The following is a 27,857-nucleotide window of genomic DNA, read 5'->3' as shown; positions in this document are numbered from 1 at the left end:
TAGCTTTTTTTGTATAATTATCCTTTTATATCCTTTATACCTCTGTGAAATGTATGCCTTTTAGGATAGGAGAAATGAGATGGAGCATTCTATAGACTTGGTTTTCATTAGGTACTGATTTCTTTTAAATACCTGCAAGACTGTCAACCATCACAGAAAACACACCATGTTATTCTAGGACTGCATTGCTATATTTATGATCTAGATACTGCACTGTAACTTGAAACAGGCTCACGTAATCCATAACTTTTAGAAAGTTTGAAATCATGTAAGGTTCAGGTCTAAGGTCTGGTCCCTGACTGAGACAGTTTATTTGAAAGATACAGACTCTGCATTTGGTTCAACAGGTCATAGCATTGGCTCGTAAGCTTCAGGGGATCAGAAATCTTGAAGTTTGTATTTGGAATCCCAGTTTAACCCAACTGTGAGAAGTCCCCAGATCATCATCTTGCAAGACCTTGTTTGGTGTTTTTTGAAAACCCCAGACTGTGGAACAAGAAACTATCACAAAAAAAACCCACAAAAAACACAAAAAAACACAGACGCAAATGTAGTTCATGTTCTCAGTTATTTTCAGAGATGGATGATAAACTGAGCTAAAATAACCTCATTAAAACTAACTTTATTACAAGACATTGGTTACTTCCAACTGCCTGATATAAAAATCAAAGTAGAGAGGACGTGTCTTTCTTGTGTTTTTTTTGTTTTTTTTTTCTTCCCCCTATTTCTGACAAAACATTAGATGAAGAGGAGTGAAAATCACTATTTCTAAAACTTTCATGCCACAGAAGTATCAGTTTGGAATGCAGATTAAAACCTAATTTTAGTACATATATCTAATCCTGTTCTGTCTTTATAGTAGTGATTGAAAAGATAGCTTTGAATTAGTGATACACAGCACAAGACAGGATCCCTTCTGGCAACCCAAGAAACAAAACACTTAGGAAGAAAACACAGGAGAAGCTTGGGTGTCTGGTCTGCTTCTGGAAAACCTCTGGCTCAAAAGAGTCAGTCTTAGCTTGAAAAATCAAAGAGCTGAAGCTGATTACACACTGGCAGGAGTCTTACTCCAGACTGAGAATGACTCCCTATGTACTGATATTTTACCAGACTTTTGTGCATGTTGAAGGTAAAACTCTTCTCATGATACTTCCACCATCTGGATTTTCCCCAAATAGGTCTATGTAAGAGTCTGGTTATGACCAAACTGTACCTGGAAATCAACCCCCTTCTTGAATATGAATGGTAAACAAAATATCAGTTGGAGGAGTCTGACCTCTACTTTTTGCTAGCATTCCAATGTCTGGAGAAAGAATCATATTTTGGGCCCCATGCACTTTCAAAACACTCAAGAAGGTTTGAGATGTCAACCAGGCTACAGACCTGATCTGGAGGCCAGAGGCCCCCCTGCTGACTTTGTGGATTTGGATAAGGGCCACAGAGAAACAGCAATTCTTACAGCTTGCATTAGAAGACAATTGCCATTTGTAGGCAACGTGCGAATATTTGGGGGCTTTACTGCAATGAATCCAGTAAAGTTTTACTCTGTATTAAGTTATTGCAATGTTTGAGCTACAACGTTTTAATTAAAATATCAGTAAATTCCATATGGCTCCCAGGTGTTCTTCAACCTGGTCCCCGGTCTCCCCTTTCCCCTTTCCCAGAAAAAGAAAAAAGGGATCTGGGTTTATATGCGGAGATACCCTCCGTTCTGCCGCCATCCTGATATTATTGTATCCAGTGCTGCAGACCAAGGTTGGGACTTCCTGCACAGTATGGGCCCAAGTCTGCTTTTCCCCTTAGACAGCATTTGCAGATGTTTCCAGGAAATTTGCTCCAGGCAGGTGAAGAAAAGGAGTAAATTTCTTGGCTTTCCTATATATTAATCTCTCCTCCCCGTCTCAACATCCTTGTGTAATTCATTCTCCATTCAACCTCAGGATGTCCACATTTCAAAACAGGCATGAAGTCAGTCAGGATTTTATATTAAGCCTTGTTAAGGTATTTTTAAAGCATGTTTATTGGTTTTCTTTCATTTAGTTTATCCAACCCCACAAAGTGCTCAAGTAAAACCAAAACCTAGACACCAACTTTGAAATCACTTCCACAATTTTCTATTTATAACATTGCAAAATGTTGTAGGGCAGCAACAACCCTAAATCATTTCTTAGTTACTTTAGTCATACTCTATAGTATCCCTATAGAAGGAAAACACAAAGACTTAAGTCGATTTGGAGATATTTGCCAGTTACAAACCAACACGGACTGTGTCATTTTAGTCTGGCTCTTCTGTGACACCAAAGCAAGCCTCTGAGCTGTCTCAGTCATTTTTCTTTTTCTTATTTTAATGTACAAACAATTCTCCTGTCTTCTACTTGACAGTCAGGTGGCATTTCCATCACTACATTTAGAACTGTGTTAAACAGGTAAAATAAATCACTAAAAACCATATGAAAGATCACAATCCTATCTGTGATCCAAGATAAGGTAAATCTACTTCACCACTTAAAGATTACTGGTTGTAAGATCTGTCAGCTCTTACGACAGAGCTTTCCAAGTACCCACAGACATTCCATGTGAAGTGAAGGAAAGGAAAGCAAAATATACGTATGTGTCCATAAAAAGAAAACAAGTTTGTTTATTGCAGACTACTTTGGGACAAAGGACAAGAACTAGCATTAGAAGACAGGAATTTATTTACTTGTTTTTAGTGGGGATAACAGCACACACTGCTGCCCAGGAAATCTTGAAACCAATGCCCAACACTATTGAGCTCTGTTCAGTCTTTTTGTCTTTCATCGTTCTCTTCTTTCCCTTGGTGTGCTCCCTGCATTGTATTGCACTTTCTCATGTTGCACTCTTGAATTACCATTTGCTACAGTGCCCATTAAAACTTTTTAAATACATACAGGTAGGTGTTAGCTGTCAGAGGAGAAGTCCATTACCTTCTTCTGGTCCTTTATGCTAGACTTGATGCCACACAATTCCCTAAATATGGATATTTGCCATGGCAACAACTGCAGCATAGTTTTGCAGAACTCACCCCTTAAGTGGCTTAATGGATATGGTATTTATTCCCTTTCTGAAGATTTAGCTTCAGTGACACATTAATACAAACATAAATGGAGCAAATATTTGTGTGCTTCTTGGGAATAACAAAGGCACGTTTATCTGATACACACAGAAAAGACATTTTTGAACCTCATTAATACATGAGTAGAAGTCAATGGAGGAAAATGGATCTTGTTAACTGGCTTCTTGGATACCAATAAGCATCTCATTTGCCTTAAACATATCAACCTAGCAACACTATTTATTCAATATAGAATAATCAGTGACATTAGAGAGCCCCGGCATTGCACACAGAGGAATGATTAATCTATTATTCATTCCACAATAAAGACTCTGAGGGATTTACCGTATGAAAAGTGATATTCAGAAAAGGAGACAGTATTTTTTCCTGACCTGTATGGGAATTCCTGTCCTGTGGGATGAATTCCATTGAATAACATTGAATTATTTTTATTATTTTAAGTTCCCTTCCCTCCTGCAAGGGAGGAGACATTTCAAAGGACTAAGGTACTAATACGCAGTACGAAGAAAGGGGTTCTGAGATGCACAGAGGCACATGGCTGCCTACACACTGCATCACTTTTAGGCCTTCTGAAGAGATGGAATTGCATTGATAGTAGACAGAAGCATCTTCTTGCTATCAGGTGTCTACCTTGCCAAGATTGTTAGTGCTAATGTAAGAATATATGCATGCACACATCTATGTACAGACATATCAGAAAAATATCTTGAGAAAAATAACTGGAAACCTCACAACAGCACTGTCTCCATAACTCTCACAGGCCTGCTCTTCTTACCAAGGGATAGCCACAGTCTTAACACTCGCACCCCAGGTCCAAGAGCCCTGGAGGACATTTTCCTTGGACACTTTCAGCATAAGCTAACACAGGACCACTAGCTCTCAAACTACACAGCCGACTACCTCCATGACAGTCAGTAAACCAGACTCTGCACCTGCTTTGGATAGTTTAGATACCATCACTAATTTCCTTCATTGACTGTTTAATAATTATTAAGAATCATTCTGCTTACTCTGCAGTAACATTGATGGCCTGAGTTACAACACATTAGTAATCTAGTTCTACACATGAACAGATGCACAGCTGTGTTTAATTGGTGTCAAGATGGCACCTGAAAAGCACTTACTTGAATATAGATTTAAATAACAGGACAGGTGACTTGCAACATCTACATGTGCATTTGTGTGGACAGCTTGGGATTCTGCTATTTCGAAGACCAAGACTTTTAGCTTCTTTTTTTCAGTTAAGTTACTTCCAGAAGCTGAGGCCATTAAAATCAAACAGAAGTTATGTCTAAGTAAGCAGTAAGTAAAAATTATAGAACTGGGATTTACATCATGAAACTGTCTGAAAGACAACTTGTTATTTGATTTTGAAATGTAATGGAAAGTAAGAATAATGAAGATAACTCCAATTACTTCGGAATGGCCTTCTGCTCCTTGCAGGGTATGCAGTGATTAACTAGTCTTTTAAGCACTTCATTTTTTTTCCCCCAGTGATACAAGATTTACCCAGGAATCCTTGGGTAAGGATAATTTGTTTTGGCAAAGGTATTTGTAATAGAGGGAAAGGAAGGTGCAAACCTCTCCCTCAGCTAACCCACCCACTCAGCTCATCAGCTTTTCTGTGGGCTGCTGGCAGAAAAGCCAAGGGAGAAACTTGCAGAGGAGGATACTTCACACCAGCTTTGAACAGGCTAACACAGCAGACAATGAAGACAACTGCAACTTTTACCATTCTGGCTAGCACGACACTAACATCAGGGCCTACACCAGTGGTTGGCTTCAGCACACCCGTAAACACCACTGAACTGAGTAAAAACCAAGTCACACTTTTAAGAACCTCTGGTGTATAGTCCCACTTCGCATTGCTGGGCTCTGAAGAGGCAGCCCTTTTGGTACATCTCTTTTCCTTTCCTGACTTTTTTTGGAGAATACAGCTCTATGAACATCCTAATAGAGTCATTAAGTTTTCTGCTGTCTTAAAATATACTAGCAATGACGACAGGACTCAAAACGGTGGTAGTTTCCTCAGGAGCTCTATATCATCTTACCAGTCATCACCCACGTGCAACTTGACAGAACCCCAGAGATCATAAGAAGAAAACACTTAGTTTTTGATGACTGAAATACGGGTGCTGTTTTATGCTGGAGTATAGTTTAAATTATGCAAAACTCTGAGATATGTAAGGCATAAAGAAAGGAAGAACAAGGCCTTTAATTGAATTCATGACCCATTTCAATTGAATTGCTAAAACCCTAAAACAGAAGAACAATTTTGCATTCTGCTAACAAAATCCACCTCCATCCACGTTACTCTCCATGAGTCACACACACACACTTACTACACGAGATGCAAGAAAGCACCACATAGCAAGTAGCTGAATTAGCATCTTCTTACATTTGACTATGAAAACAGTGAATACGGAGACAGGATTATTCCAACCATAATCTAAAATTCGTTGTTAACTGTAGGAAACAAAATGCCTTCACTTGGAAATTCCAATTTTTGTGTGAACTAGCTGCATTTGTTCCTCTGCTGCTGTCAATAACTGCGTTTACTTCAGACCTTTCTAACACAGCATTTCAGAAACTGTAGAGTAATTTAATCTATTGGGCTATTGTTCCAGTAGGAGAGGGTATTGTTATGTTATTGTCCTCCAAATTAGCTTACAACAGGAGCAAATGAAATGACAGGCACATTAAGAGACAGAAGCATGTATGCTATGATGAGAAATACCAGTTCTCAAAGCATTAAGCTACAGATCCTATGGAACGAGGCAGAAAGCCAGTGCTAGAAGCAGCCCCCATAAAAGCACTTCCTTGCTGAAGTGCTGATGGCAACAGCACCTCCTCACCAGGATGTGCTTTTCCTCATTTGGGCGGCTCCCACAACCTTGCAGAAAGATCACCCTCACCCCACCACCCAGCCCTGACGCCATGTCCCTGCACAGGACCACAGCTTCACCTTCACTCCTCTCCCTTATCACTGTTTTATCACCTCCTACCTGCTTTTTCTTCTGATTTGCCGCTTCCCGGAGCTTTGCAAACTCTCACCGGTGAAGAATGGATTCCCTGGCTCTGCATGCACACCTGTAGCCAAAATCTGGGCGACGCCCAGGAGCCACACAGCCACCCTCGTTACCCCAGCCCTGCCAAGCGTTGTGGCACAAAATGGCCGCCAGCACCTCAAGAGATGGCCGTGTGCTGTAGTCATGGTGGTCACGTGATGCCATTGCAGCCCTCTGATTGGCTGAGCCACTGAGCGCAAGCATCTGCTGCAGCCCTTTGCCTGCCATGGCGGAGTTACCTCAGTGCTCTGAGGGCGGGAGGAGGAGGAGGCAATGTGTGGCCCAGCAGCCCCCTCAGATCAAACAGCAGTGGAAACTAGATGCAAATACGTTTAATTGACCCCTGTGGAAGTGGCAGACTTTAGCTGCAGCCCCTCGGTGCTGGAGGGTGTCTCTAATGTACACGGATAGCTGGGGGACTGGAGAAAAGTCCCTCACAGAAGCTGGCGCTGCTGTTGCAATGGGAGAGGCGCAAAGTCGCGAGGGGCTTCCATGAGCGAGATAGGGCCTATATCTCATTGTTCCCACGCACTAACAATCAATAGAAATGTAATTACTACTGTTCCTATTTGGCATAGCTAAAAAGGGTAGCACAGCTTTGTGCTGATTCTCCCATTGAGGATGCAGCTCCGCAAAACTACTCCTTTTATCTTTCTTTACATATTTATTACAACTCTTTAGACTGATCCATGCAAACTAAATGAAAGCAACCAATAGAAAGAGGCTGGCTTGTGCCAGCAATCCCCAGACTGTCAAGCGATCACTGAAGATTGGACAGGTCCTGATGAAATAAATGTTGGCTGCTGACTCTTCCAATTTTGCAACACTCCTCTGTGTCACTGGAGCAGCCTTGTCCAAGATTGAGATATTTGCAAACTGTCATCTTTCATAAATATCTGCCTTGAGTGACACTTTGCCCCCCTCCATTTCCCTTTGAAATGTACCTAGCTGGCACGGAGCCTGTGGGATTTCATTGCCTGTGATAGGTGATTAGCAAAGAGATGATTTCCTCCTCCCTCCCCCTCCTCCCCTCTGCCAAAGGGCTGAGTGACAGGTCCAAAAGGCGAAAGGCAGACTGGGGAAGCAAATCTGCCAGAGGCAGAAGTGATGACACTCCGAAAACACTTCATTCATCTTGCCAAATTACAGGCTGGGCTGGGGACTGATGGGGACTGGAAGGGGAGGGGGAGTAATCCTTTGCATTTGCCTTGTATGCTCTCAGCTCGAAAATATTGCAAAGCGGCTCCTGGCGCTTGAAGGATGCACCCCAAAACTCTTCAGTTTCTTGCTCTGTAATGCTAACAGGCAGGCTGCTACCTGGCTCCTGTTAGCAGTTTTCTGACGCAGCGTATTAACTCTCTCAGCCATAGACATCAGATCCCTTAAGCTCTCACAGTCTTCCTGCCCAGACGTCAATAACTGGGACTGAGAGGGAATTCCAAAAGGCAAAATTAAATAGTAAGCATCTCACCCTCACAGACAGTGAAGCTGGAGCATGGAACTGTATGGCATGCCTTCTCCTCATTTATTTGGTAGGCAACCGTGCAGAGGGCAAACCAGGTATTTGTGATTGAGACGTTACCCTGCTTATCTACTGGGAAGGCTCCAGCCCCGGAGCGGGTAATTTGGGAAGTAGCACAGGTGTGAACCAGCGATTATGCTGGTTCTCTGTGAGCTGTGATGTATTTGGAACAACAGCTAAAATTAATTGTGTGCTTGGATGAAGTTCTACACAAAACTTTACTTTTTTTTTTTTTTTTTTTTTTCTGAAGACATTTTCTAAAGAATGGCATGATTGGAGGTTTTTAATTTAGGGAAATTTTCAACTTCTTTATTTTGAAGTGGATGTCTGGCTTAAATGCAATTACTTTTTTTTTTTTTTTTTGATTTGCTGAAATGCTTCAGACTTGCCAGTTAACTACTTCAACCCAAAGTATTTTACTTGAATTCTCAACATGTCCCGAGTTTATACTACTTACATTTTCAGACTTGACAATTCTTTTTAATAGTGAGATAACCAACAAAGGAAATTATCTGTTTCCTCCTACCCTTTGCCTACAGCCTATGTAAGCTTTAATATATCATTGAATCATAAACTCACTCTTGCAAGTGAAGAACAAGTCAGTTATTTCAGCTGGTGCAACTGAAGGTCTCTCTTCTGTCATCTTGAAGTACTTCAACAGACACACAAACCACTCGAAGAAAGAGAGAGAATGATTTTATTTTTAATAATACATGAGTTCTTAGTTACATTTCCAAGACAGCAGACCAGATTCTCGTCTCTCCTACACTAGTCTAAGGTTTAACATGCGCTCAAATACAGGCTTAATGCTAATGTAATAACTTATGCGAGTTTTATTATATCACAACCTAAATCTCTAATTCTGATGTCACTTCTGATATTTGTTTGTGTAAATGAAGTCTTGGCTAGCTTTCTGTAGCATCATCTGCTGACTGTATCTCTCAGGATATAATGGAGATGAAAATCAAAGCATAATAAAGTGATTTCCTAATGACAAAAAGAGACTCCCTGTACAGGACAGAGTCAAATGTCTACTCTAGAGTGGAGAAATATAATCTAAAATGATCATCACAGAATCAAAAATGTCACACATGAAAAAGACTATCATCACAGAATCAAAAATGTCACACATGAAAAAGACTATCTGTCCTGGTACTGCTTGATACAAGGATGTTTACCCAATATTAATTTGCCAACAGAACGTTTTTTAGCCATGATGATTTTAAACTTTATGTCTTCTGTACTATGTTCTATTCAGCAAAATTAAATCTGAAGTACTTAAAAACATTCCAACAGTTGAATTCAAATGTAACAGGGTTTTCTTTATCCCTTTAACACTAAAGATTTGCAAAACAGGGACTCTTCATGTTCTCAAATGTTGACTTTCCTATATCTGAAAAGGTATTCAAATCAGCAAGTACTCAGTGTTGTCAGCTGAAAAAGAAATGCCAAGACAACACAATGATTTTTTTTTTTTCTTATTATACAAGGTCTTGCCTATAAATTGGAAGTGCTGGAAAATGACCATCATTTGGTATTGGAAATGGGAAGAACCATCAAACATGAAAATAAAGCACAGTAAAGATCAAAGTCAGACAACCCTTTCTGGTAGATTTCAGTACACTTTAAAAAGTGTGCAAAAAATACGATGCCATTTATTTTGAAAAGTTATGCTCTATCATCACTCAACAATTTACAACTTCAAACAGCTAATTGAATATCACATGCAGTGTGAGGTAGGCTAGCATAACAACATATTATCTCCCCCACACTTCAGACTGAGAAACCTGGAAAGAGAAATTAAAATGAGGTTATCAAAGATGGTCTCAGGGACCGACTTTGTGACAGAACAGAGATTAGAACTTGGAGGTCCTTTCTTTACCTGAACATCAGCACACAGACAAGTGAGGCAGTTCTGCAGCTAAAGAGGAGTCCATGTGAAGCTGAGGGACCCTGACTCATAAATGCAATTAAAAGTAAAAATGCTTCCCAAATAACTCTCCCTCTAGCTTAATTATTTTTCCCTGATAAATCAGTATAAAAAAAGGAGTTAAAAATTCCTCAGCTGTGGTCATTTAGTGCTCTTGGGGGCTTTCCCTTGGGATATGTAGCTGTGGTATGAACTCTGAACTCAGTTCAGGTGACTGTGCCTGCCATCAGAAGCGCATTTAAGGTTGTTGCTTTCAACTCAGAGATACATATGTCTCTGTGGAGGTATGGATGAGGTTCCCAGTCTGTAGAGGGGAAGAGGATTCTCGCACGTTTTAAAGATGTTCTCATCTCCAAGGGATTCTCACTGATGCAGACTCTAGGTGGCTCTGCACTGAGCCGGTGGGTTGGCTAAGTGTTTTAGTAGATGTAGCCCTATATCCAATTTTGGGTTAGGAAAAAGTGATAAATGCTACATATGTAGACATAGTGTAACCCATCTGTCCACCTCCAAACACATGCATTGTACACATGACAAGTTAATTGTGCATTAATCAGGATATAATCTCATACTGCTAATGCAAGTTATGATGTAATTTTACCTTTACTACTTATACAGCTCTGGCTATTATTATCATGTAATAAATTGTATCACTGTAGACTGATGAATGACACTAGTTAATGCATCTCTACCTAATTTGTGTATTTCACGTGGTGATGTAGCATTACTCTGATTTGTTTCTTACCTGGGGAAGCTGCTATATAATTGTCTTATGGCTCCACTAGACTTTTCAGAATGCCTGCAACAGAGGAGAAAATATTTGGTGTTTGCTTTCATTAAAAAAAGAAAAAAGGGGAAGATTTTGCCACAGACAGTGATTGTTTTTTGTTAGGGGACTAGTCCCTTCCCAGTGAGCCCAGCCCTAAGTGGGAATGGATATACTACAAGGAACAAAACCCAAACATGCTGACTTGGAATTTGGCCTTCTGTAATGTTTGATGCAAGAATGAATAGTTGCACATCCATGCCACTCCTACAGCATGTCCGTAGGTCCACCTGTTAAAGTGAGTCACAATCAATATAGGTAGTGCGAAAAAGGAAAGTTTCTGTCGGAATTACACGTTCACATTTTTCCTAGCTTTTGCAGCTCATCTCTTTATCTATACAGCTGTGTGTCTGACCCTCACACCTCAAGCTTTTTAAAGTTCTGGATTTTTTTCTTTCTTTGAACACTTTTTGTGATAAATATGAAAATGAAGAGAGGCAACGTAGATCTAGACCGAGCTATTTTTCTAATGTTTTCCATTAAGCAGCAGCTGCTGTTACCAAGCTGTCATCTTTGTTGCTAGGGAGATTAGGTGTGCATGCCAGAATGGGACCGGTTGGATCAACGTGTCCACCCTACTGCCCGGGAATGTTGGTGCATTGATGAACTCTTGGATGTGGGGCTGAGCAAACTCCTTCCTCTGACTTCAGAAGGAAATGGGCTGCTGGAGCAGAATTCTTGGGAAAGGCCTTTGAATCTCTGCAGGACACTCAGAACTGTTTTCCTACACCATCGTAGTCTCTTCTTCCTCCCTTCCCCCACCACGTGAAAAAGATGAAATGTTTCATTTTGACATTTTCAAAATTCAAAGCATCTTGAATTTTCATTTCCAAAAGACACTTCAAATTTCACATACAGTTTTCTGCCTTCCCCTCAAAGGAAACAACAACAGGTAACCTAAGTAAGATATGAAACTGCAGTCAGTGCCCAGCAACGTATTCCTATTTGGACTCAGCCAGCAAACCAAAACCAATAATCAGCTGCCTGCATAATGCTAATCAGTGTCTTCAATGAACTTCCCCTGCCTCTAAACACTGTGCCAGTGTTAAAGAGCTTCGCTGACCTATATAGAAGGCATTAGAGTTGTTTTGCAAAAATAAGTGTTTACAATTTATGCCTTACAGTTGCTGTTCTTCTCCTCCAAACAGAAAAAAGGGCCTATACATATATATGCATATATATATCTATTATATATTATAACTCAGTTAAGCCATACAAAGCGTGTATCACCTTTCAAAGTGCAACATTTCTCCAGTCTACACAATAGACAAAATACCAAGACAGAGGTCTCTTTTTCCTCAGTTAGCACTCCATGATCAAGGTATGGTTTCTGAGTCTGCAATGAATGCACTAAGAAGGGAACAATCTTCATAATTCTCTAATATGCTGATAAGAAAACTTTATCACTTTATTAGTGAATCACAAACGACAACAGGTCAGATCAAATTTCTCACGTGGCATAAAGATCATAAATGCAGTTCCCAGGGCTACCTCAGCTTTAATAAAATGAAGTCATCCATGTGTTGCTTTGTATTAATATTGCAAGTAGATTTAAGTATATATAAGCCATGATTTTTCCTCAAGTGTTAAATCAAATCGAATCACAGATTTTTATGAGTGATAAAATGATAATAGACCAGATCTGGTCAGCTAGGATAATAACTTGATTCAGTACTTTGGATGTAAGTGTTTAAGGTTTCCATAATAAAACTGTAATGTTATACCCTAAAGTGTGTTAATAACATTAAGTGATGTAACAGTGAAAGCGAACTGACAGAATGTAATACCCATAGGGCCATCATAATAGAAATAATTTATAATGTAACAGCAATAAAATCTTTAATGTTATCTCAATCCAGTCCTGTCCCCATGTCTGGGGTTTCAGATTACATGTGATTTTTTTTCTATGCATTTAAGTGTTAACTTAAAATAATTAAGAAAATGGTTTTCAAAGTAGAAGCGCCTTTCAAAGTTGCTGACCTGATAATCATATCATTAACTCTTTCCTTCCTGACCAATTCCCGTGTGGCTGAAAGCTGATGTAAAAAGAAGTAAATCTTCTTTCTTCCAATATGAGATCTTTTTTTTTTTTTTTTTTTTTTTTTTCCCCTTTAAAAGCAATTTACAGAAATCATGGAATGTGTAGGACTACCTCACTAATTAAGACAGAACCTCATTCTTATGATTCTCATACCTAAACACAAAATATGTTGTCTAAGTTTCAACAACTCCATAGTAAATGCCATCTCACTATAAACCCATAATGTTCATAAATGGGGCTATCTGCTAGAGGAATAGGAAGGCAATAATGCGTCCTTCATCATTGTGGTGGCAAAACAAAACACACAACGTGGAAGAGCCTGATTAGATACTAGAAAATGTCCTTAATAGCAAAGTGCTGGGGTAAGTTGCCTGGTGGGCCCATGGGATCTTCTGCACTGGAGATTTTTAAGAACAGAAAGGATAAAATGTCTGTGAGGTATGAACATAATGTAGTTCATCCAACCTCTTGATAGAGGGATGTACCAGAGAATGTCATATAGAGTCATAGGATAGTTGGAAGGGACCCACAAGGATTATCAAGTCCAACTCCACATATGTGACACAGAAAACTACCTCCCTAATTTACAGCATAAATATCTTCCCTGGAATCTCAATATGGAGTGATTTTTAATATCTCTTAAGAGAGTTGTCTCCAGGAGGTAAAGAACTTCTTTGCTCTTTATTCTCTTCAAAGCATTTGAAAAGTACTAACTGGATGGACATGTACACAGAATAGAAACATACATGTAGAAACATTTTTTAGAAGCAAACGGTAAACAATCTTTAGGCTTTCTTTGATTCAAGGTAAGGTACAGTTTTATTCCTTCTTCTTGGCAAAACTGCCTTCTGAGAATATTGACTGTTTTAAGGCAGGCATACCAAGGGCTTACTGTAATGTATGCCATGGCTCGGAGGAGTGAAAATATAATAAATTCAGCATTTGAATTCTCTTGCAAACCCATCCAGCCCAGGACTAATAACCTGTATCTTTAGAAAATACTCCAGCATCAGACATACAAGATAGCTATTGTGCAATTAAGAAAATCCTCTGACTCTCAGGTTCTCTCTGGACCCACCAGGGAATCCAGAAAAAAATAACTGGAACTGAACAAAGAAGCAGCTTATCATCTTGAAATATGCAGGGTTAATCGTTCCTTTAAAAGCAAATGTATTAGGAAAACATTAGATCCTTAGCCCTCTGTGACATAATTACACAGGTTTCTGACTAAACAGAGGCGCTCATTAAGTAAAACATTTTATTTTAGTTTCTTGTTGGTTGCTGGTATTATTGGGCTTCTTGCCCAATTCCAGCCAGGCTACCATATGAACAGTGAAAACAGCCAACATTGTTAATACAATAACAACAACAACACTTGGCACTTCCATCATTCCCTTGATCTCAACATCTTAAAGCAATTTACAGATATTACTTGGTTTCGCCATGTGACAAAATTGCCGAGCACGTAAGATTGATCACCCTTATTTTACAGATGGATAAGGCAGGGCAGAAAGGTATTAGGTTGGCTTTCCCTGTCTGCTAGAAACTTAGTGGTAAGATTCAGAAGTCCTGAAGAGAAGCCACGTGGAATTCCTGCTTCAATAATGACTGAACTTTTTTCCCCCCTCCTTTATTGCCATTGTCCTTTTTTGGTTCCATGTAGCAGAAGATGGCTTGTGCCATGAATAATCAAGGAGGGATGCAAATTGTACTGAAAAGGGAATTATAAGCATCACTTATTATTTGTCGTTTTAGAAAAACAGGTTCAGTTTCTCTCCAAATTGATGTGTTGGTTTATGTAAAACAGTTAGGGTCTAGTTTCGGCCAGCTATAAAAGACACAAAGACATGAAGTTTGCAGTGGGGGACAAAGGCATAAGTAGGAGAGGGGGAAGGATATTTTAGTTCCTAGTTCACCAAATCTGGCTATTCAAACACTTGTAATGAGGCTTCTTTGCAGAGCTCCCAGCAATGGGAATGTTAGTGGAACATTTGTGCCGAGGATCTAGGAATGCATATAAACATGTGAAGTCTCTGAGATGCCAATAGCACTTAGTCTCAAAACCCCTCCCATTCTCCTAATCCGTCTTTGGCAAAGATATTCTTCACCCAGGACTTGTAGGGGGTGCTCTGGCAGACTAGAATCCAACTATGTATTTATGTAGCCAAAGTTACAGAATAAAGCTCCCATCTACAGATGTGCATACATATCTTCAGCCTGAGAAATAGTGAAACAACTTTTGTCTTGCATCTAAAAACACCTCATATGTCGAAAGCTGAGCAGAGCTCACATTTGCTGCTCATGGTATTGCTTCAGCAGAAAAAATATGCAGAATATAGAATTTCACTTCACACAGGGAAGGTTTCATCCCAGAGCTCATCTTGATAAATTTCTCAGTGGTGTGCTGGATAGTAAGGAGACTCGCTTGTCATCTGCCAGATTTCTGCCATAGCAAAATAGTTCTTTTTCTGTCTTTAGTCTAAAGGAGAGAACTTTACTAAGAGCCTGATGTGTTAAACTCACCATAGGCACTAAGCAAAGTCTCACACAATGCATATGAATGCTATCTGTATCCAGATTCTGTCTATGTTGATTATAATTGGCATTGCTGCAAACTCTCTGCTACAGAAACACACCAGCACCCCCTGATTTGTAAGCTCAGGTGCTCCACCTTCGCTACAACAATAAAAACATAATAACTCCAAGTAAACCTAATGGAGTTGCTATTAGAACGAGCTCTTAGGTCTAGGTGAATGTATTACAAGAGTAAAAGAGGTGGGAACCATCTTGTCACTTATTCAGCTGGATATGAATGACTGGCTTCAAAAGAAACTCAGGAGTAAAAGATTAAAGGGAAGATGACCATGAACTCTCCTTTCCCAAAGGAAGTTCAAAGCTTCCTGATTTAGGTTCTTATCACACTATAAAGAGGGGAGGGAGGAAGATAAAAATTTAAAAATAAATGATCTTTAAGAAATTATTCTCATCTGAGTGTCCTCCAATATGTCTGGTCCTCTAAGTGTTAAGTGAATTGTAACTAGATCCTAGAGAGACAGTTGCAACCTGGTTATCAGTGGCAGTAAATGGAAGATAATAGCCCCACTAGAGAGTTATGAAATGGCTTGTCTTTGAGCTGCCAAAGTGTTTAGGCTCTCTTTTATTATATTCACAGCAGTAATCCGATATGTCCTGACTTCTGTCATCTGTATGTAATGCTTATCAACTCTCTGCCAGTGATTCACCCCCTTGTCAGGGACAATTATTCCTCAAAGTGCTGAGGTTACGACTGAAGCAATATTATGACTAGAAAGAAAATATGAAAGGTGCAGCACATCACAGCAAGCAATCTTGAAACTGACGTCAAAGTGAAGGAGAACATTGTTGATAAAAAAATAAGGCATAATGGGAGTGTTGCACTATTGCTCCCAAGGCAGTCCTGGGCATCACTAAGGTCATACATACACATGACTATGGTAATGTAAGATTTTCCATTATTTTATTGGAGCTACATTGGCATACTTCTCTGGTTAGGTGTCCATCTCCGTTTCCATTTTAAGCCCCCCATTTAAAGACATTTAAAACTACACAGGCAGAGTCTGTCCTGTCCCTCTAAATTTGCAGACAGGAGCTCAGCCCAGGAAATTCATTTTCCTCCAAAGAATCATGAAATGAAAAGCATAATCTAAGGGACTCAGGGTCCAATTTGCAGTTTTCAAGTAGCCTGAAATTACAGTAACACCTGTGGTAAAGTTCTGATCCAAGCATGTTCAGACCAACCTGTTTCATCACTCTCTTAGATGCCTCAGGCAAAACTTAAATAAGTTTTGTCGCTCCTTGTATTGCTTATGGCTTCATTAATTTGTGGAAGCAGAATAGATTCTTTTGGGCTTGTGGCCAGGAGAACCTGTGGCAGTGGGGAAGGTGAAGTCAGTGTCCCAGCTACTGTGAGAACAGTGGTGAAGAGCAGAAGGCAATCTGCAAAGCAGGGCAGGGGCCTCGGGGCGCCAGAAGCTGAAGACCACTGGGAGAGGGTGAAAGGCTGTAGTATTTCTTTGTCTTCTCTGGAAGCAAGGGGAAACTGTGGCTTGGGAAGCTGTGTCAATGGCAATGAGCAAAAGCAGCTGGTCAGTGAACATAATGGTGGAGACAGACAGGCCAAAAGGGGTGCCAGATGGTCCCAGGGGCAGTCCAGCTGACCAACAGCAGCACCTATGCCCTGCCTGCATATGTGGCTTCAACCCAGTATGAGTTAGATGTCAGTCAGCACATAATTCACTCGACTAAGGGTTTCAGCCTACAGAGTAGCAGAAGTGGGGGAAAACAATACCTCTCTGTGGTATTTTTATAGTTCTCAGCCTCTAAAAGTATAGCACAATTCTGTTCTTTGGTTCTCATTTCGCAAACAAGTGCTTAAGGAGTGCCACTTCCCAGCTTGGAGGGTCACAGGTCCTACTGTGAGGCCAAGAAGGGCCCAACACGCAGGTGAAACAAGTGGGGTAAGAGCACAGAAGAAGGGAGGAGGCAGTCAGGGTTGAAGAAAAATAAGTTACAAATCAGCTGTCCAGTCAGAAAGTAAAGCCACTTAAGCATAGGCATCTCTGTTCACAGAGATTAATGCAAGCCAGGTCTTTCTGCAATGTTTGGTGCTGTTATTTGGCTGGTCTTCCTGACTGTGCTTCAGAGAGGCCTACACGCACCGACAAGGAGCCTACAGTGGTCTCAAGGGTCATGAGCAGCAGGGTCAGCTGTGCTTCCACTGGGAGAGAAAAGGAGCCTCCTAAAGCAATGAGGAAAGGGAATGAATCACTGCACCTTGTCTAATATATCGCAGTAATGTAATATAACAGCAATAACCCCCAGAGCAGCATCTGGTGAACTTGTGACTAAACACAGCTTGTTTTGCTCAATGCACACAAGTGATGAGGATATATTTTACTCCTTTGCCTCACCCTGCCCAAGTGCAAGTGGTAACAAAGCTATTTCTGGGAAACTTAGACCATCTACAAATCAGAATTGCAAGCAGACTTTTCTTCCCCATGAAGCACATAGGTAGCTCACTCTGCAGGAGAGTGCTCAGCAGCATAAACTCTTGAGTCTCAGTTATGGCCACCAAAGTAGACAGAGATCTGATCTCAGCTACTCACCACACATTTCTGACACTGCAAAATTCCCCGTTAAACTCCTGCGTATAGGTGGCTATTTCAGGTGATATTTCCTGGGGATGCAGGAGGCCTGACTCTCCCATGAAGAATATTGGTGACTGGTTGCTCTGACCTTGGTCAGAGTTAATCCTGCAGGAATGAAAAGGTTCAGATTTCAGTACTCACTGGAAGAGAAGAGAAGGGAGGAGGGGTAGCCCCCTACTAACATAACGACATGACCGGTGGCTCTGCCGTCAGTTATAGCATTGCTTGCATTTGGCATTATATTACGAAAATACCTATTCAGAGAGGAAAATAAGATCAAAGACAACATTTCCGTAGTGATGACTTTAGCTCCACTTCACTCTGCTCTCTCTCCTCCTCCTGTCCTTCGTGTTTCAAGGCTCTTGCTCTATTCATCCGCTCTATGCCACCCTGGGTTTATAACATCACATCAGCAGCAGCACTAATAACCCGTGATTCTTTTCCCCCATTGTGTTTGTCAGAGTCAGTAATCTGGGCACTACAGTAGCACAGCACTGAAAAGCTACAGTGTGTTCCTATAGCAACCAACTAATCCGCAGGTGGAAGGTGATTGGGCACCTTTTGCACCGGAACAATAATTTGAAAGATCTTTTTCAGTGTGCTGTTCTGCGGCATGAGTTCATTGTATTGCAACCCACCACGAATCATTATAAGCCGTCATGAAAATGCAGCCACGGCTGCACAAATCATAGCAAAGAGAGATGCGTCTTCCAGCAACAAGCCCTTGAAATATTTCACAGCAGGTTAAGAGGCCAAATTGCGTATAGCGGGATGTATTGTACAGGATAAAACAAAGGGCTTGTATAATAAGCCCAAGCTGACAGTCTCCAAGTCAGGGAATCCCAGTGAAGTGTAAGTGTGTGTATGAATATGAGTTTTCCTGAGCGGTGGAAGGAAAACAGGCATAATAAAAGAAAGTGCTGGGCAGAGCTCCCACATACAACTCTTCCAAAACCAATTACTCCCACCTGGTTATTCCCATTTCTCCGTAAACTTCTCCTTTTACAGAAGAGAATTTAATATTCTCTAATTGAAACCTCCAATTTAAGGCATTTGCTTGCTATCCTCAAAGTCTGAAATCCTGGCCTGGATTTTCAAAAGGTGACCAGAGATTATAGACACCTCAATTTTTTTTATATTCAAATGAAGAAACCTTCAAGAAACACAGAACACTTTTCTTCTGAAAGTCAGGGTTTTTTTTTATCTTTCTAACAGTAAGCAGTCAGAATTTGAGGTAGGGAGTGATCTTTCAAAATAAACCATCTTAATCCATGGAGTATGCATAGCATAGACAATGACAGAACAAGCATCTCCACATCAATCTCAGGAAAGGATCGCTGTCCTTTGCAGCCAACACCTAACTTCTACTCATTTTTTCTTTGAAATGCTGGACTGGAAATACCTCTTTAATGGTAAGACATACAAGCACAAGCATTTCCCAGAGAGTGACTGCAATGCAAAGGGAGAGCAGTTAGTGTAAATAATGCAACAGGCATTGTCACAGAAAAACAAAAAGGAAATCTGTAGAAGTCTTTAATTAAAAAAAAAAATAAAATACAACTACTTCTCTACATCAGTTTAATCACATTGTAAAGAGAATGTCTGTATTAAGTGCCTGTGCTTAATAAAAATGTCAAAAACTCTCATTGCATAAATCAGCTCTTTCAAGATTTGTTGGGGTGATGGAAGAGAAACCTTTAAAAGAGAGGGCAAACAGAAATTTAGTTACTCAGATATGACTTCTAAAATTGCAGCTTAAAAATTTCCCTTCATTTACAGGCCAAAGATTCCAACCTGAGACACTTCCATCTCAATGTTCCTAACTATGAGACAATGAAATCAGTGTCTCATTTACAGCTGAAGAGTTTTGAAAAGCACAGGGTCTCCACTAGAAGCCAAATCAACAGACAAACAAAACAGAACAGATATTGCTTTCATGATCTAATTCTTTTACTCATCCCAAATTAGGATGAGTAAACTGGATGAGGCAGGTTCACATATTCAGTTTATATCAGGTAGAAAAAATCTTGAATGAGGTCTAGGGAGATCTCCTAGAGCTATTAGGTTATTGAGTATTCTACAGCTAATATCAGTTTCTTCCTCTTATTTCCTTTTGCCTTTCACCTACCATGCAACTCAGAAAGTTTTCTCAAGGAAAGTCTTTGAAAAATTCTTAATCTTTTTTTTTTTTTTTTTCCCAGCAAAATATTCAAAAATTCTTGACCATCTCTAATCGTGAAATACATTGAGTGTTCCTCTCAAGTAATTCATGCCTTAAAATGACATGTTTTTGTTCCTTTCAGAGAGCTTGGATAGATAGCATTGTTTTTCTTTCCAAAGCACATCAAAGAGTCCAAATTTTGGCAGGCTTTCTGTTTCCTTTAAAAAAGGAGAAAAAGAAAGAAAAACAGAATGAAAACAAAGCTAAGAATAGCTGTTCTCTTGTGAAGAGTTGTGGGTTTCTTCACTTCTAGAATCACAGTCATGGTGCTCTCTTCAGGGAGCTGCTGAAACAGAAAGCCTGGAGGTGGAAAGGTGGAGAGGGATAGAAAGATCAGAGAATTGGCACGGGATGTACAGCCTTTTGCCTCTTGATGTTCAGGCTGAATCTAGCCAAAGTCATGATTCACCAGATGAACTGAAGTCATCATTATTGTTAAGCACTTTCATGGGCTACGCAAAATCAGATGTAGTCTCTAACTATTCCCAGGGGACTAGTTTCTATGTAAGTGCAGCTGGTACTTCATTGACAGCTCTGGTGACAGTTTTGGTCTCCAGTTCATATCACACTTTTATAGTTGTATAAATTCTATAAACTGCCTGAATTTGGGTTAATCAGGGCCTTTTCCTTTCAAGATATGTAGGTACAGGATGTACATACCTTCTTTTGCTGGAAAAAAGTTGGTACTCTGAGTAGCTGTCCCTTCTGCTGAAGCCTTTGGAGGAAATAAATTGATAGTGTTTCATGAAGGTCTTCAGTTTTGAATGTGTTATAGGTCCCCCAGATCCATTTTCCTTGATTTCATTTCTCCTTCTTGACCAGTAGCTGTAATTTAATCATCACAGACTGGCACTCCTGTGGCGGGGTCTGTAGCCTGTATTCTTTGTAAAATACCAAGAAATATTGCTCAATATGAATACATGACATCAGAAAAATGCAACAGAAATACCACCATCTCGTATTCTGTGTGAAGCGTTTATCTTGGTTTACTGTATAACTGTTATTTATTGGTACTAGAATCAGATTATTTTAAGGCTTTAAAATCTCCTCACAGATTAGAGAGATCTAATCTGTGCTACAAGTTTATAGAGAGTGGTTGAGTTTCCACAGCTTCCTGAGCAGAGATGCTTTGCTCTACATTGTGAATAAGATATGAGGATGGACTATGAGAAGAAATCACACTGGAGGTAGTCTGAGGAAGATGCCACGACTGACTGCTATATCAGCCAAACAATTGTGCCACGCAAAGCTGAAATGTGCAATTCTTCCCCATGATGAACTGTTCTGGGGTAAAAGTTTTTTTGACTTTAATGGGACCTTTAATAGGACTGTTGTTATCTAACAGCCAAAATATCATTAAAGAACATGGCAACATTGCAGGAACTTCCAGTGAACAGCACTTGTGCAAAAAGGTAGGGAATACCTGGCATATGGATACTACTCAGAGGGATAAACAAAAAGTGCATCACATAGGTAACTTGTAAATAATAGGGGTAAAGAATATGTACTCTGGATAAAGATGACAGGGTTCATTGCTAGAACAAATCAGACAATATGTGAAGTTAGGCTGTGCCCTATTGCTTGGTACAATTATGTGACCTTGTAACAAAGCATGGTCAAGATGGCAGTGATACTGCATATAAAACAGAGCCTGGTGGAAAGTTGCTATTCTTCAAACTCGCTTGCATCTAGACATCTTTCAAGTGATTTCAGAATTTAGGGTGAAAGTGGATCTTAGGCCTTTTTAAAAAAGCCATTTCAAATCCTCATTCATATCATAAATGCTTTTTTCTCCTTTTTTCTGCAGGCCACTTAAATCTCCGGGGCCATGACATTGTCTGGCACTGAATGCAGCCCCTTTTTATCATTATAAAGAAATAATGAAAGCATATGGTGGAGAGGCGCTCATATTTCAGTGTATGGTGCCTTCCTCATTCTCCATAACTAAGCACTGAAGAATATATAGTATGATGAGAACATTAATTATTTCTAATATACTAACAGAAAATTCCTAACAATTCAAAGTCATCCCTTCTGCCTAGCATGAATGTAAGTTCAAAGTAAAAGAAACCAAACATATTCCCACTTTTGAGCATTAAACATCAGCAAGCGACCTGTATTTTATTACAGTACACAGCTGTTTTATCACAAAAGTAAATAAATCACCATTGAACCAACTTTGGGAACGAAGATTTTGAATAATAACACAATTAACTTTTCCCACAAAGTCCAAATAGCCCACTTGCTCATAGTTGCTACAAGCTGTGATTCCCACGTGAAAGATATCAACTTATTTCCTTTTCCTGTCAATCATCGGTACCAAGTGGGGCCATGGTATGTCAGGTCATGACCTTTCACTCTGGGCATGAGCCTGAAAGCCACTAGTGAATCAACTGGTTTAATTATTTAGGCTGTTTCTAATAAATATAAAAATGTGGCCTTAAATATTTCACATGCTTGTTCAGTTTGGGTTTTCAAGCACCTCTTATCAAGCCCACCAGACTGAAAGAGTGCTCTTATTGGTAGGAAATCAGTAAATTAATAACCAAATCCAGCTTTTGGAATAAAGTTTTGATTGTTGATTTCAGGTGGCTGGCTTGGGTATCACTTTCTCTTTGGTTTAGAGGATGAGATTTTTATTATTCTATTTCTTTACATAAGATTGGACTGTTTTTAAACATCACCAGCAAAGTGAAGGTGATTTTCTTACCTCCCACAAAGTGGCCCTTTAACACAAATGCCACTGTAGGATGCACACTTTCCCATATGTGATATATTTTCTACATCCTCTTCAACTATGGAGGAAAAAAACAACAACAACAACAAAAAAACACACAAGAAAGAAGAAATCCAATATAGTAAACTCCTTATAATACAATTCTTCTAAAAATATTCTTGAGTAATGTTGACAGCTTTGCTATTAGGTCTCTTGGCAATGGGCAGAGTTTTATTCCATTTCAGGTCGAAGTGTGATGACAACCCTCCTTTGCTAAAAATCTCAAGTTTTTCCTGCTTGTAACTCCCAATCTAAAATCCTGAACCTGAAGCAAGCTGCTGACTTCAGCTAGTATTTACCAGGGTTACAGAAGGAGTTTGCAGCATCCATACAACCATTTAAATAGAAAACAAATAGTAATGTTACTAATGGTGGATGGTGAGCTAGTCATGTACAACGATTAATATTATACAAACATTTATACTTACTGCACAACAAGCTTTCCATCTGGTAAACTCAGGGCAGAATTGAACCTGAGAAAATAATTGATGGTGCCTTTCAAAAGACTGTGGCTCTAAACCTGAACTGCCAGAGTCAATTCTTAGTTTGGAACATTCCTGAAATGTACAGAACTTTTCCAATGTTTTGTAGATTTATTTTGTTCTTCCTGCCCCTAGTGCTCTAAGAATACTCAAGAAAGTGAGTGTGAAGGACTCTCTCTATTTATAGATGATAAACCAAACTCTTATCCCCCTCCTTTCTCTTCACCCCACACTTCTGCATCAAAGAGAGGGCTTAAGGAAAGGAAAGCGAGCTGCTATTGCTGTTACTTTCCCATTCACTCTCATGGGCTGCTGAAGAGGACAGCTGCTGGTTCTGTAGGAAATATCAGCATTTCCAAATTTATTTTACATGTATTTTTGAACAAAAGGAAAAATCTGAATGACAAAGTAAAGTATGTCACAAAAGAGAATAAAAATTAAATAAAAAATTTGACCCAGTATAGAGATCATCAATGTTACCTTAATTGAAATGTTTATGCTATGAAACATTTCATTTTCATGATGTTTGTTTTTTCATTCTTAAGACTTCAAATCATACAAAATAGTACGTTATAATTTACAATGCAATCAAACAAAAGTCAGATGAAACATTCCACCTTTACTGAAGAAAAGTGTCCCCAACTTATTATGCTGCTTCTCAACAGTTTCAAGAAAATTGCTGTCATCCTAAGAAATCTTTCAAATTCACCTAAGTCAGCATTTGCTGATTAAAAAAAAAAAAAAAAAAAGCTGTCTTCTAAGAAGTTTTCAATAAGATTTTCTCAAGATGCATCAGGAAGAGCACATGTTTATAACATGTGAGCAACCCCCTGAATCTCCTGGTGGATGAGAGATCAAAATCAAAGTTCAAAATCAAAGTATTGATCCAAGGATCTACCACTTTGAAATCAGATATGGAAAAATGCTAAGGAGCAGCAGTGATTCTTAGGGGTTTCAAGTGCATTTAGAGTACACGGTATCGCCTGGAACATGCTTCAGCTTGCACTTACCTTATTTAGCGTTTCAAAGGCTGACCTTTCATGCACTAAGTTCAGCGACATAGCAGTCAACCTATTAATGTCCAAGGAAGCTGTGGACCAAATCAGACAGTTTAAATAACTCAGCTGTGAACACAGAACCCCATTATCATTTCTGTGAGGATAATCTGAACAGCTGATTCATCTTGAGCAGTTTACTATGGACGATAGGTCTTCACAGCGTCCATTTAAAGTTTTAAATCAGATGAGGGTGAAGAACTTTGCACTCAGACACTATGTTGGGAGGTGCCATATAAAAGGACAGACAGGCAGAGAGGATCATATAAAGGGCCTTATTTCACATCATGTTTTGATAGCCGTATTCTGATATGATTACTCATTTTAGTGGAATAAAAGCATGAAATGAAGTGGAGAGTTAGGAAACTGTATAACCTTTCTTCCCCTCCAACACACATCACCCTATTAAACACTGTCTAGCCTTTGTATTTATCTCATGGTTTTAGTCAGAGAAAGACGTATTTACCGCAAATATCTGTGTTAACAGCACAGAGCCTAAACAACTGATGAAAGGACCTAGCCTGTCTTGTAGAAGAGCATGGGAATTTATTGATCTCTACATACTTTTTCCTTCCTTCTCTAGTGGTGCTTCACAATTTTCATTACATGAACTTAATGGTTGCTGAGAAGAACTAATCTTTTGACCACATCTTCAGCACTGTCTGACAGATCACACCTTTTGAATACTACCAAAATGTAAACCAGAAGGAAACCCATGTGTGGTCTGAAAACAGGTTGGAAGATGACAGAAACAACTACATCTCAGTTTTTTGCCTCTCTTTCAATATATACATAGAAGGAAAAGGCCATTATAAATGAAGAATGATCTAATTATATTGCTCCTTTTCCCTTGGTCTATTATTTTGTCAAGTAGGCTGTTGATTTTAGACATTATCTGTGTATTCAGCAATTCCATAAATAATATTTTCATTGTCAACATTGAAATCCCAAACAGTTTTCATCTCATAATGAGGTTTTCACCATTCTCAGACAATGCTTGAAAGAGTCTTTTATATGATAAGCTGAAGATGTGAGACAATCTGAGCACGGTGTATGTGTTGCCAAAGGCATTAGTTTCAAACAGTCCTCTGTTTCTTCACTCCAACAGGTGGTGATCAGGTTTTAGTAAAAATAGACGTCAGATTAATTCAGTTATCCTGTCACTGGAAAAGCAAGAAGAAATGAAGGAAAAAAAAAGGGAGAGAGTTGTTACTATAAGCTCCTTTATGACCTTGAAAGAGTTCAACAAAACATACCTATTTAGAAAAAAAAAAATCAAGTCTTTCATTGATAAATTATGGCTTCCTGTAGGATATTTTTAATAGCTCCTCCAAGAAGCTTAAAAGTGCTGATGTTTAGGAATCTTGAAAAAAGAAGGCCTTTGAAATGACATAAAAAATGAATATATACAAAGAGTGGGCCCCAACATACACTAGCACAAATCCAAGTAAGGGTAAAGACTGAGGGAGTCCCCAGAGTGCTAAGAAAAGGTGAAACACAGGCTAAAACTATACCACAGTAGTTGAATGGATTATTGGAGACGAGTAAGTAAATGTGGGTTCAGGTTTGACAACTGCTTCTTTGCCACACAGTGACAACTTGCTGGATTCATATACTAACAGAGATTTTGGTCCAAATTTTGCAGAGGGAGCCAATATATATAACTGAGGAGGACAAGAGAATTCAAATTTAAGCTGAAGCTACATGTTTAAAAGATTTATGAGCATTGGAAGATCATAAGAGATACAGGAACCTCATGTGACACAAGTCAGTAGAATGGGCAGACCTTCTCCAGTTGAAATCGAGATGTATTTGTATCACTCATATTTTACATTTAGAAGCAGAGACTTGGACTGGTTCCAGAAGCGGAGGTACTACTACCAAGGTCCCTTCTATGTCCGACTTATTTTGAGGTGCCAAAATAACCACGGGGGTGGGAAGAGATGAAGGGGCTTAGCAGCTAGCGAAGGGCAAAGCGATTGCTAGACTGCTCTAACTAACCAGACACCGAATGCACGGAGTGCCCAGACTCAAAAGAGTATTCTTGTGGCCCTGAAGACTTAAAATAACCGTATAGGGCAGTCTGATTCTGGCATTGGTGCTCTTTTTGGATTTCTAAAGTCACAGTGAGTTTTATGGCTAAATGCCACGATGTTCTTTGAAGATTTAAGAAGCATTATATTTCATTTGAGATAACTTGCTTTTGGAGTTGAATGGTGAGTTCCATAAATTCCTCTTGGATAAAATCTGAAGTAAACATCACAAAATTTTGCATGGGTTTCTTGCAATTTGTTTAGGAGCTTTTGTGTCAAAGGGTGGTGGGAAATGCCTGGCAATGTTTTATTTAAATTATTAAGAATAGTTTTTGAGTATGCAAGTCTAAGCAAGAAACATTTGGAGAGTGCGACTGTGCTGCAGTTTTGCTGGATTAAGTGGCAGTTTTAATTAAAACAATTATACATTTCTTTGTTTTCTTCAGCTTGTTTGATTTAGTTGGTTTCTTTAGCAACAAACAAAGCTTTCATGGCTTCTTCACATTTGCACAGAATATTAATGTTGCTGCCTTTGATTTCAGAGTCTTGTAGACTTAAACAGTCTCAGCATTTAAGTCTCAAATCACTGTTAAGATTACATGAGCAGCAGAGATTAGGATGTGGGTATTTGTATCTTGATACCATTAGGTTACAAGTGAAAAATACAGGAAATGGCTAAAATATGTTTGACCGAGAGGACTGGCAGAACAACTGCATCACGTTACAATTATGCAAAAAAGTCAGACTTACTACAGTTTCAACTCTATTCTCCCTTCCTTCCCTCTCCTAAATTCCTTCCTTAAAAATAGTAGGACAATGCCATACAGACTGACAGTATTTGCATACAGTATTCACAGTGTCAGCTACAACACAAACAGAGTCAAAGCGTATAGTCCCCTAGCAGGGTGGTGTTTAATACAGTGCTGTCACATTGTGACAGGTAAGCTAAGGCTGGAATAGCAACTGCAGGGTTACAGGAGCTATCAATAAACAAAATTAAATAGTTTTGGAAGCTACCAAGCCTCTAATTCTTTTTAAATAAAAATCACCCTAAATGCTTTTTTTTTTTTTTTTTTTTTTCCCAAACAGTGATAATGTCAAAAGGTTTTTGAAAAATAAAATGGCCCAACTCATAAGAAGTAATTCTCAAGAATTGATTTTGCTTATATTTTCTTCTGCTGAAGTTACTCCTTACACCTGAACTGAGGTACACCCTCTCCTGAGCCGGTCCCTCGAGTGAGAGCACAGAGCTGTAACTGTCTCTCAGCTCCCGGGCAGAGAATTAAAGCTCTCACTGCCAGCCACAGTGCCATCCTAGACATATGTTTATATAAAAGCACCTCTCTCTTGAAAGGATGAAGGGTTGTCTCTGTCAGTGTGTGTGCAGAGGCTTTATCAAGGCATATGTGATGCTTAGTAACACAGCTGGACAAAAAGGAAAAAGAAAAGGTGACCTAATATAGAAAAAGGCTACCTCTGTCTGAGAATTTCAAAATTTGAAATGTCAATAACCTTCAAAACCTTCTGATCCACTTTATAGTTGGCCCAAAGTTATGGAAAAAAAAGTTTATAGTGGTGATTTGGGGTTTTTCTGTAAAGCTTCTCATTTTCTTCTTTATTTAA

General features: G+C 39.4%; 1 long non-coding RNA gene across 3 annotated transcripts in view; it reads right to left on the bottom strand.

Moving 5' to 3' along the window:
• The window catches only part of LOC140003387 (uncharacterized), a 108,973-nt gene extending 102,707 nt beyond the window's left edge, over positions 1 to 6,266 (bottom strand). For all 3 annotated transcript variants that reach the window (XR_011811907.1, XR_011811909.1, XR_011811908.1), the window contains exon 1: positions 6,100 to 6,266. This is a non-coding gene — a long non-coding RNA (uncharacterized lncRNA). The remainder of the gene's footprint in view (positions 1 to 6,099) is intronic.
• Positions 6,267 to 27,857: the final 21,591 nt, after the last annotated feature.

The sequence above is a fragment of the Anas platyrhynchos genome, chromosome 11, assembly GCF_047663525.1.
Source record: "Anas platyrhynchos isolate ZD024472 breed Pekin duck chromosome 11, IASCAAS_PekinDuck_T2T, whole genome shotgun sequence".
Taxonomy (NCBI): Eukaryota; Metazoa; Chordata; class Aves; order Anseriformes; family Anatidae; genus Anas; species Anas platyrhynchos.
Note: the sequence above shows the minus strand (reverse complement) of the source record. Positions and strands in the feature narration are given on the sequence as shown.